This window comes from Gossypium hirsutum, chromosome A09, assembly GCF_007990345.1.
Source record: "Gossypium hirsutum isolate 1008001.06 chromosome A09, Gossypium_hirsutum_v2.1, whole genome shotgun sequence".
NCBI classification, from domain to species: domain Eukaryota; kingdom Viridiplantae; phylum Streptophyta; class Magnoliopsida; order Malvales; family Malvaceae; genus Gossypium; species Gossypium hirsutum.
In genome coordinates, this window is record NC_053432.1 from 62,110,081 (window position 1) to 62,122,857 (window position 12,777).

Consider the following 12,777-nt stretch of genomic DNA (forward strand, 5'->3'; position numbering starts at 1 on the left):
TAAAATAAATGATGAATAAAACCAATAAAGTACAACATAAAAAGTTTAAAATAAATAATATATAAAAAGGTTTAAAATAAATAATATATGAAACGATTCAGAATAAACAATATATAAATTTTAAAATAAAGTATAAATCGATTTGAAATAAATAGTTTATAAAGCAATTTAAAGTTAATAATATATAAAATAATTTAAAATAATAATGCAAAACAAATTAAAATAAATAATGTGTTAAAACAATTTAAAACAAATACTATATGAAAAACTTAAAATAAATAATAATAAAACTGTTCAAAATAAATACTATGAAAGATTTATAATAAATAAAATAAAAAAGAATACAATATAATGAAAATAAGATGACAGTTAGAGGTGTGGATGGGCCGGGCCACTCGGCCTGGCCTGAAGGCCCGCCCGAAATTTGGGAGGGTTTGGGCAAAAATATAGGCCCGAAAAATGGGTTTAGGCAAAAAAAATTAGGCCCGTTTAAAAAACGGGTCAGGCCTCGGGCAAGACATTTTTGGCCTGAGCCCCGCCCGAATTCACTACATGACAAAAAACTATTTTTTTAATATTATTTCTTTATTGTTTTCTCCCTATTTTGCTACTATTTTACTATTATGTTACTACTATTTTACTGTTATTGTTTGGATATTGTATAAAACTTATTTTATTTTTAATTTTTTTATTATTTTAAACATATTTTTTAATTTTGTTATTATTTTAGAATCATTTGCTTGTTAAGTTGCAGCTATTTTAGTGTTATTTAAGTATACATATTTTTTAAAATTTATTTTCAATATGTTGAGAAATATTTATTTTGATGTTTTTAGTATTTTTGATAGTTTATATATATTTTAAAATTATATAAAAAATAATATGGGCGGGCCAGGGCGGGCCCGGGTTTTAACATTTTTATTTGGGTCAGGCTTGGGCAAAATTTTAGGCCCATTTTTCGGGCCGGGCCAAGCCCGGGCCTAGCAAACGGGCCTAAATTTTTAGTTGGGCCCGGCCCAGCCCATGCACACCTCTAATGACAGTATAATAATGTATGTATACACGATATATATTTTAAAAAAGTGAAAGCCAGTAATAATAGATAAATAAATAATATTAAAATAAAATGGATTCATAAAAAGGGTTAAAATTAAGCAAAGGATTAAATCGAGATTAAGATAGAATTTTGAGTCTAAATCGTAATAAACTGATAAGTAGATTGGGACTAAAGTGAAATGCGCGTAAAGGAGGGGGGATTAGATGCATAATATTCCAAACCTCCTTTAAACGTCGCGTTTCATTGAGCCAAAATGGAATAAAAATGAACCGTAGGGCCGAAATTAAAAATAAAAAAGAAAAGGGATCCGATTGAAAACATGCGAGAAAGCGGAGGACTAACTACACAAATAGGACATTTCCTGAAAACACGCGGATCCCTTGGTGGGTCGGGTCGCACGCATGGGTCAGGGGATTAAACGATACCGTTTTGGGGCTATTGGACTCAGCCCAAACGACGCCGTTACACGGGTCTATAAAGGTGAATTTTTTTTAAAAAAAAATTGTATTCTGCTGCCCCCCTTAAAAAAACTTTTAAAACCCTTTTTTTCTCTCAACTCTCCCTCAAACCCCCTTCATCAGAACATTGATTCTAGCGAAAAAGCCACCATGGTGGCGACAGACGAACCACCAATTGAGACTTTCGCTCTCTTTTCCTCCCTTTTCTGTATTTTCTTTCTTCTTGATAATGAAAATAAGAAAAATGGTAACAAAAAAGAAAAAAACAACAGATAAAGGCACAACCTTCTATAGAAACTTTGGTTTTTTTTTTATTCCTTTGTGAGTTTTTATTATTTGTATATGAGTGTTTGTATATAAGAGAAAATAAAATAAAATAAACCCGATAGAAATCAAAGAAAAATGAAAACGAAAATCCTTTAGCAAATATTGTTTCTCTTTTTTTTTTTTGTATTCCAAAGTCCCCCTTTACATTGATAAATCATGGCTCTTTTATAGCCGATTGTGTTACAGTTTAGTCACTATCTCCTTTTGTTTCTACTGCTGTGTTTTTCTCTGTTCTATTCTGTCGACTTACTTCTCTGTTTCCCGTTTTGTTTCTTGTTTTGCAGGCCTAGAGGGGTCAACGGGGTAGGGGCTTGGTCATTTCGATGTTTTGGTGAAACAGTGGTAGTGTCAGGCCTCGGGACAAGGCAAGGGCAGTGTGCCCGAGGAGGAGCGGTGCATATGAATGAGCTAGGTTTTTTTTTGCCTAACTTATAGTGTTTAGGTTTTGGGCCGATTAGGCCTTGTAATCTTGGGCTTGTATTTGGGTTAAATTTTGTAAATGGACTGTCTAATTTGGGCCTGACAGGGCAAAATAGGCCTGTGACAGCTGCCCCTCTTTGCTTATTGTCGTGTAACGGGAATAGAGCAAAGACCATAAAAAGGGCCAATTTTGCCTGGACCTACTGAGTCTCAACTTGTCCTGGGGCTTCTTTTCTTCAAGTAGCTTCAATATGCTCCACTGCAACTTCAGGGAGATAAGGCTTGTAACTTCAACCTGCTCCACTGTAACTTTAGTGAGATAAGGTTTGTGATTTGTAGCTTCAATCTACTCCACTGCAACTTTAGGGAGATAAGATTCACTATTTTCAGTCTGCTCCACTATAACTTCAGGGAGATAAGACTTGTAACTTCGAACTGCCCCACTGCAACTTTAGGGGGATAAGGTTCGTGGCTTCAACCTGCTCCACTACAACTTCAGGGAGATAAGGTTTGTGATTTGTAGCTTCAATCCACTCCACTGCAACTTCAGAGAGATAAGATTCTCTATCTTCAGTCTGCTCCATTGCAACTTCAAGGAGATGAGACTTGTAAATTCAACCTACTCCACTGCAACTTCAGGAAGATAAGGTTAGGGGCTTCGATCTGCTCTACTGCAACTTTAAGGAGATAAGATTCGCCATGGTAGATTTGATCCGACCTACTGCAACTTCAAAGGTACAGGACTCGTCATTTTAATCCGCTCCACTGCGACTTTAGTTAGATAAGACTTATACTTTAACTTGCTCCACTATTACTTTGGGGAGATAAGGTTTGCTACGATCTGCTCTACTGCAACTTCAGAGAGATAAGATCTATTTATTTATAGCTTAAATCTGTTTCATTGTAATTTCAGGGAGAAGAGATTTGTAGTTTCGATCTACTCCCTAGAACTTCAAGGAGATAAGAATTATGGCTTCGAGCTGCTCCAATACCATTTCAGGGAGAAGAGATGTAGCTTCAATCTACTCCGCTGGAACTTCAAAGAGATAAGAATTGTGGCTTCGAGCCACTCCAATCCCATTTCAAGGAGAAGAGATTTGTAGCTTCAATCTACTCCGCTAGAACTTCAAGGAGATACGAATTGTGGCTTCGAGCCGCTCCAATGCCATTTCAGGGAGAAGAGATCTGTAGCTTCGATCTACTCCGCTGGAACTTCAAGGAGATATGAATTGTGGCTTCGAGCCGCTCCTATTCCATTTCAAGAAGAAGAGATTTGTAGTTTCGATCTACTCCGCTGGAACTTCAAGGAGATATGAATTGTGGCTTCGAGCTGCTCCAATTCCATTTCAAGGAGAAAAGATTTGTAGTTTCGATCTACTCTGCTGGAACTTTAAGGAGATACGAATTGTGGCTTCGAGCCGCTCCAATGTCATTTCAGGGAGAAGAGATTTGTAGCTTCGATCTACTCCATTAGAACTTCAAGGAGATAATAATTGATGATTTCAACCTGCTCCACTACTGCTTAGGGGGATAGGATGGTGACTTAAATCTGCTCCACTACTCCTTAGGGAGACAAGATTTGTTATCTTTGATCTGCTCCACTACTGCTTAGGGAGACAAGATTTACAATCTTTAGCCTACTCCACTACTGCTTAGGGAGATAGGATAGTGGCTTAAATTTGCTCCACTACTGCTTAGGGAGATAAGATTCGTTGTCTACGATCTGCTCCACTACTACTTAGGGAGATAAGATCTGTAATCTTCAGCCTATTCCACTACTGCTTAGGGAGATAGGATAGTGGCTTAAATTTGCTCCACTACTGCTTAGGGAGATAAGATTCGTTGTCTACGATCTACTCCACTACTACTTAGGGAGATAAGATCTGTAATCTTCAGCCTATTCCACTACTGCTTAGGGAGATAGGATGGTGGCTTAAATCTGCTCCACTACTGCTTAGGGAGATAATATTCGTCATCTTTGATCTGCTCTACTACTGCTTAGGGAGATAAGATATGTAATCTTCAGCCTATTCCACTACTGCTTAGGGAGATAGGATTGTGGCTTAAATATGCTCCACTATTGCTTAGGGTGACAAAATTCGCCATTTTCGATCTGCTCCACTACTGCTTAGGGAGATAAGATCTGTAATTTTCAGCCTACTCCACTACTGCTTAGGGAGATAGGATTGTGGCTTAAATCTGCTCCACTACTGCATAGGGAAACAATATTCGTCGTCTTCGATCTATTCTACTACTACTTAGGGAGATAAGATCTACAATCTTCAGCCTACTCCACTACTGCTTAGGGAGACAAGATTCGTCGTCTTCGATCTGTTCCATTGCTATCTCATGGAGATAAGATCTGTGAATTCACCGATGTTGCTATACCGTCCTCTAAGGACATGATCTGGAGAATTGGTTTCATGTACCTATGCTTATGCCAAATGATTAGGATGCTATGATCGAAATGAATCAAATGTTCCTAACTAGATCTGTTATGAATGATCTATGAATGTAGAAATGAGAATGATCCTTTTTTAAATGCTTAAGGTATTATCGCTCGTTGTTCATCAGGGCATTATCACTGACGTATTATGCTGCCCTCTTGTTCGGCTGGTATTCTTGACAGAAAACTCAAAGAAACAATCGTATTCTACTCAGCAAGCTTGCCCCGCTGTAATTTCAGAGTCCCTTCCACTATACCTTCTAGGACATAAAGTTTGTACCTCCCACTGCTACTTCAGGGGAATAACATTTGGTTTCTTCCATCCATCCTGCTGTAACTCAGAGGTATAGGATTTGTATCATCTTCAATCAATTTAATCTGTTACACCATTCCTTGGGTGTAATGACCAGATATATATGCCTGATATTTGCATGAATGCAAAGTATCATTTTTCTTTTCCCGAGAATGATCCCATTTTACACTTGGGTTGACATTTCTCGTTATTTTTCGAGGTTGTATCACCGACGAAATGTCTTGTCTTTTTGTTCAACCAATAAAAAGTCCAAAGAGATAATCATCTTTCTCCAATATTTCCAACCGTTAGGCTTGGTGAGTTATAAACAATAGTCATGTTTCAAGTTCTTATATTATTTAGAAGCTTCCAAAGTAATATGTGAAACTCCTTTTATGAAAGTATTATTAGTTCACTAATCGTTATTTCAATGCAAAATGCTTGAAAACGATCATAACAATGGACAAGAAAGAAATTAATTAGGAGCATAGCTCAAAATGAATAAATTAATCAAAGATAAAAAATGTAATAAAAAGGAAATTAACTCGAAATGAATAAGTTAATCAAAGATAACAATTATAATAAGAAGGAAATTGATTGGAAGCATAGCTCAAAATGAATACAGTAATCAAGGATAGCAAATATGTGTAAAATGAAGACTAGGTGCCCCAGATATCGCAACCTGAGCTTCTCTGAACGAACTACTTGAAGATCATCTTAAGTTCGATATGTGTTTAGGAGATCTAGAGTACTTTGTCGATGCCCCAAAATGTAGCACACCCTCTCCTTGTTAATTCGGGCCTAACAAGATTACCTCATGCCCCACTTGGAATTGCCCTTTACGGGTTTTCAATTCAAAACCCCTTTGGTTTCAAAGCGCCATTTGCGGGTTTTCACCTTGGCTTCTCTAATTTTTATTTTTATTATTCTTTTCTCTTTTTTTTAGTGAAGTATTTTTTGATTGAATCTGAATTCACTAGATTAGGCAGGTTCTTGCCATTACCTTGGTCAGTATCGACGCTCTTCTAGAGGAGACCTTCTCTACCACATAAGGTCCCTCACAGTTTGACATCCATTTTCCTCCGAAGTCCCTTTTTTTTGGGAAGGATTTTTTTTGACACTAGGTCTTCCTCATGAAGTTCTCTAGGGCGAACCTTCTTGTTATAAGCCTGCATCATTCGCTTTTGGTATATTTGACCATGGCGAATAGCTTTCAGCCTATTTTCTTCAATTAAGTTCACTGGATCTATTCTATTTCATCCAATTATCGACTCAATCAAAACTTGGAGAGAAGGAATCTTGATTTCAATGAGCAAACCAATTCCATTTCATAATGAGAAAGGTGCTGCCCTGGTGAAGGTCTTGGTCGACGTTCGATACACGTAGAGGGTAAATGGTGGCTTCTTATGCTAATCTTTACAAGTCTTGGTCATCTTCCCCTTGTCCTAGTTGGTTGTTTTTGTTTTGTTCTTTCTCTTTTCCTTTGGTTGCCTTTGCTGCACTGCAATATGGCGCCTAATCTTTGAACAGACTGCAAACTTTTGACATTGTGCAGTTGAGTATGATCTTTTTTTTGGCATTTCTTGTCGGCACATGATCTTTCTCTTTTTTTTCTTCTTTTTTTTAGAATTCTGATGACTTTTGACTTTGTAATATTGGCATATGAAGCGACTTTTACCCTCTTGGCGAAGTAATTGACGCCTGTTAAAAGCTTTCGACGAGATCGGCCCAATAACTTCCATGCCCTACATAGAGAAAGTCTACGAAGAAATGAAGGGACACATGAACCTTGTCTTCATAAATTTGGCATTTACGGCATGCTGATACAATTCTTTTCTACGGTGGACCAGCAGAACCCGAATCTCATGATTAGCCTGGCCATCGAAAAATTATTAGCATATGCTGTTCAAACACCCTGCAGCATCCTCACGTCTTAATAGCCCAGGCGTACCTTGATACGATCATGCCAAAAAATACTTGAATTCTTGGAATAACTCAATAACGTCTCAGTTTTGTCTTTGTGGTGGTATATACTCGGATATTCACCTCTTTCTCTTATTTTAGGTTCGCGATGTCCATTGCCCCTTTGTAAGGTAGGATCTATTTCTCATCTTGTTCTACCATCTTTGACAAATCAAAAGATAGGCTACAATCTCTATCATCTTCAAGGTCCTAAGATCCCTCTAGGCACATATCTTGCTCAAAGAGACTCGGAGTCAGTGATAGCGTCACTCACGTCATTGATATCTGGAGACCTATTGTGGGTACGAAGGAATATGAATCTACAAATAATTATTTGTATGGTATGATCATGAATAAAAGAACACTTGAAAAAAAGAATCTAAGAATAATTGTCTTTATAGAATAAAAGAGTATTTGCTCGAAATAATAGCAAAGATGCATTTTATTGAAATAAAAATTTTGGGCACAACCCTATTTCACAAAAGGATTCTTATTGCTTCTAGGCTTAAAGCAACAAGCGTGTTTTGAATATTACTCTAAATTGGCTCTAAGAAATACAGAGATCTCTTCCACAGTCCCATTGTTCAAAGCACTTCCCTACTCATTAGGGCGAATGCTTAATCAATTCTATTTTCCAATTCATTCTTTGGATATGGCATTCTTTCTGGGCCTTTGACCTCTTCAAAGAATTCTAACTCCTTTGATTAATGTAATGTATGTGATGAAATGCAATACGAATGCATGGGATGAATGGAAAAATAAAGAGAGGCGTTGATTCTGGATTCAATTCCTTTAGAACAACTTTTCTAGAAAACAAATTTCTTTACATAAAATGGATTACATATGCAGTCTTGCCCTCAATTCCAAGCGAAGACACCGATCCTTTTCATATCTGGATGTTATGGTCAAATCTTACGGATTTTTCAAAAGATGTTTCTATTATCTCCTTTCTGCTCGGTCTAGACTGCGACCCATTGCTCAATTATCCCCGCAATGCTCGTTAGCTTCTTTAAGACATGACGACTCTTGCATAATCTTTGTTGGCTTGAATCCTCAAGCGATGAAGCAAAGTCGTGTATTCCTTTATGGACTATCAGCCTTCACTTTTTGTTTACTCGGACCACATTCAAACGATCGTATTATATTCCACTTTTTCAAGAAATCCATTTTCTATGACAAGCTTTTCTATTTAGCAATTAAATGTGACTCAACACCTCATTTCTATTATGAAAATGCAACGTAATCAAAACAAAAGAAAACATGTTAGCACAAGAGAAATAAACAAAATAAGTACCTATTCGAGTGACCACTAGGGGTTCGGAGTGGCTCTACCTAAGGTGGGTTCTTAAGACTCGTTATATGGGGTTTGGTTCTAAAGAAAGGGTACCTGAACTAGCAAATTCCTCAATTTTCACCCATTATAGGCTCATATGGATCGAGTTCAGTTTAGGGGAATACATTTCTCTATGGCTTGCGGAGATGAAAATCTCACGAAGACATAGGTACGGATGTATCCCGGAAGCATTTACTAGCCCATGCGGAGGTGAAAACCTCACGAAGTCATAGCTTCTCACTCCCACTTAAAACGGTAAGATCGACCGATCAATGCAATGCAATATGCAGAAAGATGCCTAAACTCAAACCAACACATCAAAGATAAACTGCAATGATAAGGATCGTAACAAAGACGAATAAAAATGCAACGAAAGGATCTCTTACGATGAAAATGCAATGTGATTGAAGCAAAATCAAACGCATCAGCACAGAAGAAATAAAAACAAAATAGAGCACCTATCTGGTTGGCCACAAGGATTTGGCGTGCCTCTACTTAGAGTAAGCTCCTAGGGCTCTTTATATGCGGTTCGGCTCTAAAGTAAAAGGTACCCGAACCTGCGGATTCCTTGATCCTCACCTATTATAAGCTCATATGGACCGAGTTCAGTTCAGGGGAATACATTTTCCTATGGCTGCACGAAGATGAAAATCTCACGAAGACATAGGTACAGATATCCCGAAAGCAATCCACTATCTTACACGGAGGTGAAGACCTCGCGAAGGAATAGTTTCTCACTCCCACTTAAAGGGTGTAACCGCGCGGTCATGCAATGCAATGTGCAGGGATATACAAAAAAGCTCGAAGCAAATAAAGAAAATATGAATAAAATGAGGAAGATCGTAACACAAAACGAATGAAATGCAATTAAAGGATCGTATATCAAAACCAAATTTTCAATTTTTGACAAAAAAACAAAAGTTAATCAACTTATGGCTCGACTCTTAAATTCCCCAGCGGAGTCGCCAAGCTGTCGAAACTATTTTTTTTTGAAAACGGGTCGACTTTATATTTTGAAAAGAAAACGAAAATTGGGAGTCGCCACCAATCCTTTTTATTTAGGTGTGATCGGATCACCTAGAAATTTGGTTATTTTAATAAAATATTTCGATTTACTAAAACAACGATTTTGGTCTACGAAATTTGAGAAAACGGGTTCAGGAGTCGGTTACGTACGAGGAAGGATTAGCACACTTGTAACGCCCAAAATTGGTACCTAATTGATTAATTAATATCTTAACGTCGGAAGTTGAAAACCCAAAACGAATTAAAAATACGATCCTCTTTTTTAATGTTGATTTTTACGAAGAATTTGCTTGAGTAAATCAAACAGATGCTAAAGACCTTCTTGTCCCAAAGTAATGAAATAGCACATCCAGTACGTTAGGACACAACATTTTAAACCCTCGAGAATAAGTTTGTCTTTTGATTTTCAAAACTCATGCATCTTAATTTTAGAAGGTTGTTCGGTTATTTAGGTTAAACCAAAAAAATGAAAACCCAGTAAGTTAGAGCACGATTTCTCGAATTTCCAAAAAAATGAAATATTGCCTCATTTAAAAAACTTTCCTTTTGAATAATAACGAGCATGACACTTAACGGTGTGCATAATTTATTTGGAGTAAAATAAAACAACCTATTATGGATATATAAAAAACATGACTTTTGAGGTAATTTTGATGAAACAAAGTGGAATGATAATGTCGAGCATGGCATTATGATTTATGAATAAAATGTCACATTAACGAATGACAATAATATGAAAATACGGATAAACAAATTATAATACACATATTGGTAATAATCATACAACATATGTCATTTTAATATCAACATAAATAATGAAAGACAGATGAATTAAAATAATATAAAAATATTTAAAAGTAAATAATATAACAAGGTTTAAAATAAATGATGAATAAAACCATTTAAAATACAAAATAAAGAGTTTAAAATAAATAATATATAAAAAGGTTTAAAATAAATAATATATGAAACGGTTTAGAACAAAAAATATATAAATTTTAAAATAAAGTATAAATCAATTTGAAATAAATAGTTTATAAAACAATTTAAAGTGAATAATATATAAAATAATTTAAAATAATAATACAATACAAATTAAAATAAATAATGTGATAAAAAAATTTAAAACAAATACTATATGAAAAACTTAAAATAAATAATAATAAAACTGTTCAAAATAAATACTATGAAAGATTTATAATAAATAAAATAAAAAAGAATACAAAAAAGAATACAATATAATGAAAATAAGATGACAGTATAATAATGTATGTATACACGATATATATTTTAAAAAAGTGAAAGCCAGTAATAATAGATAAATAAATAATATTAAAATAAAATGGATTCATAAAAAGGGTTAAAATTAAGCAAAGGATTAAATCGGGATTAAGACAGAATTTTGGGTTTAAATCGTAATAAACTGACAAATAGATTGGGACTAAAGTGAAATGCGCGTAAAGGAGGGAAGGATTAGATGCATAATATTCTAGACCTCCTTTAAACGCCGCGTTTCATTGAGCCAAAATGGAAGAAAAATAAATCGTGTGGGCGAAATTAAAAATAAAAAAGAAAAGGGATCCGATTGAAAACACGCAAGAAAAGGGAGGACTAACTGCATAAATAGGTCATTTCCTGAAAACACGCGGATCCATTGGCGGGTCGGGTCGCACGCATGGGTCAGGGGATTAAACGACGCCGTTTTGGGGCAATTGGACTCAGCCCCAAACGAAGCCGTTACACGGGCCTATAAAGGTGAATTTTTTTTAAAAAAATTGTATTCTGCTGCCCCCTTAAAAAAACTTTCAAAACCCTTTTTTCTCTCAACTCTCTCCCAAGCCCCCTTCATCAGAACACTGATTCTGACGAAAAAGCTACTGTGGTGGCGACGGACGAACCACCAGGTGAGACTTTCACTCTCTTTTCCTCCATTTTCTGTACTTTCTTTCTTCTTGATAATGAAAATAAGAAAAATGGTAACAAAAAAGAAAGAACAACAGATAAAGGTACAACCTTCTTTAGAAACTTTACTTTTTTTTTTATTCCTTTGTGAGTTTTTATTCTTTAGCAAATATTGTTTCTTTTCTTTTTTTGTATTCCAAAGTCCCTCTTTACATTGATAAATCATGGCTCTTTTATAGCCGATTGTGTTACAGTTTAGTCACTATCTCCTTTTGTTTCTACTGCTGTGTTTTTCTCTGTTCTGTTCTGTCGACTTGCTTCTCTGTTTCCCTTTTTGTTTCTTGTTTTGCAGGCCTAGGGGGGCCAACGGGGCAGGGGCTTGGTCATTTTGGTGTTTTGCTGAAACAGTGGTAGGGTCAGGCCTCGGGACGAGGCGCAGGTGGTGCGCCCGAGGAAGAGCGACGCATATGGAGAAGCTAGGGTTTTTTTTTTACCTAGCTGATAATGTTTAGGTTTTAAGCCGATGAGGCCTTGTAATCTTGGGCTTGTATTTGGGTTAAATTTTGTAAATGGACTGTCTAATTTGGGCCTGGGCCGGGCAAAATAGGCCTGTGATAGTTACAACACAAAATGTATAAGGTAGCTTGTGGTCGCAGTTCAAACGTGGGGATGTGGAGAGCTATTAGGATGAGGGTAGTTCACACTATGAACGGTGTGTAGAACCATTAGACTTGAGTGTTTGTGATAGAGCAAGAGTTGTATGTGTTTTTTTTTTCCTTTATCATGGTGACGAGGGTGTATTCATAGGAAAATGGAGGCTGAGATTAGTCCTAATCACTTGAGTTATCTTCTCCTGGGTACCAACATCGGGTGGCATGTGTTAGTTTAGGGCATTGTTGGAGTTGACCTAATGGAGCTAGACAAAGGGGTCTATGGGATGTGATGGATTAATGGGTATCATTAGAGGGTCTTCCTAATATATCTTCTATGGATCTTACGAGCCTTGAAGATCTAGTATTTCAGCAAGGGCATGAACCTCGGGTTTCTCTAATGAGGCAATGGTGATATTGTGTCGTTAGTCAACTTATATTCTTTTTTTATTACGCCATTTTTAAGTTTCAAACAATCTAAACACTCTATTTAATATATCAAAAAAAATTCAATAAAAATAAGTGTAATTATCTCATTTCACTTAAAATAATAATTGTTATACTCCCAGCTTAGACCGCTTAGCTACTGTAGTTGACTACCGCAAAGGCCTGATGACACACCAAAGGTCATGTGACAGTTAAAAAAATATTATAAAAACATGTGTTGGATTTATAACTTTATTTATGAAGTTGAAAAAAATTTAATAGTAGTAAATATATTAATAAATCCATTTATATTAATTTTGTTGATTAGCAAAAAATTAACTTAATGGGAGTTAACTTAATTTTTATAACGAAAACAACCAATCAAAGTTAATTTAGTGTTTAGACAATGTTTGTTATGACCATTTAAAGAATTCAAACATATTTTTAGTTATGACCATCTAAAGAATTCAAAAGCATT

At 35.9% G+C, this 12,777-nt stretch overlaps 1 long non-coding RNA gene across 1 annotated transcript; it reads left to right on the forward strand.

Moving 5' to 3' along the window:
* The first annotated feature begins 10,686 nt into the window (after positions 1 to 10,686).
* LOC107889108 (uncharacterized) lies at positions 10,687 to 12,306 on the forward strand. The gene is made up of 2 exons (XR_001681638.2): positions 10,687 to 11,225; positions 11,576 to 12,306. It is a non-coding gene; the product is annotated as an uncharacterized lncRNA (long non-coding RNA).
* The last annotated feature ends 471 nt before the right edge of the window (positions 12,307 to 12,777 follow it).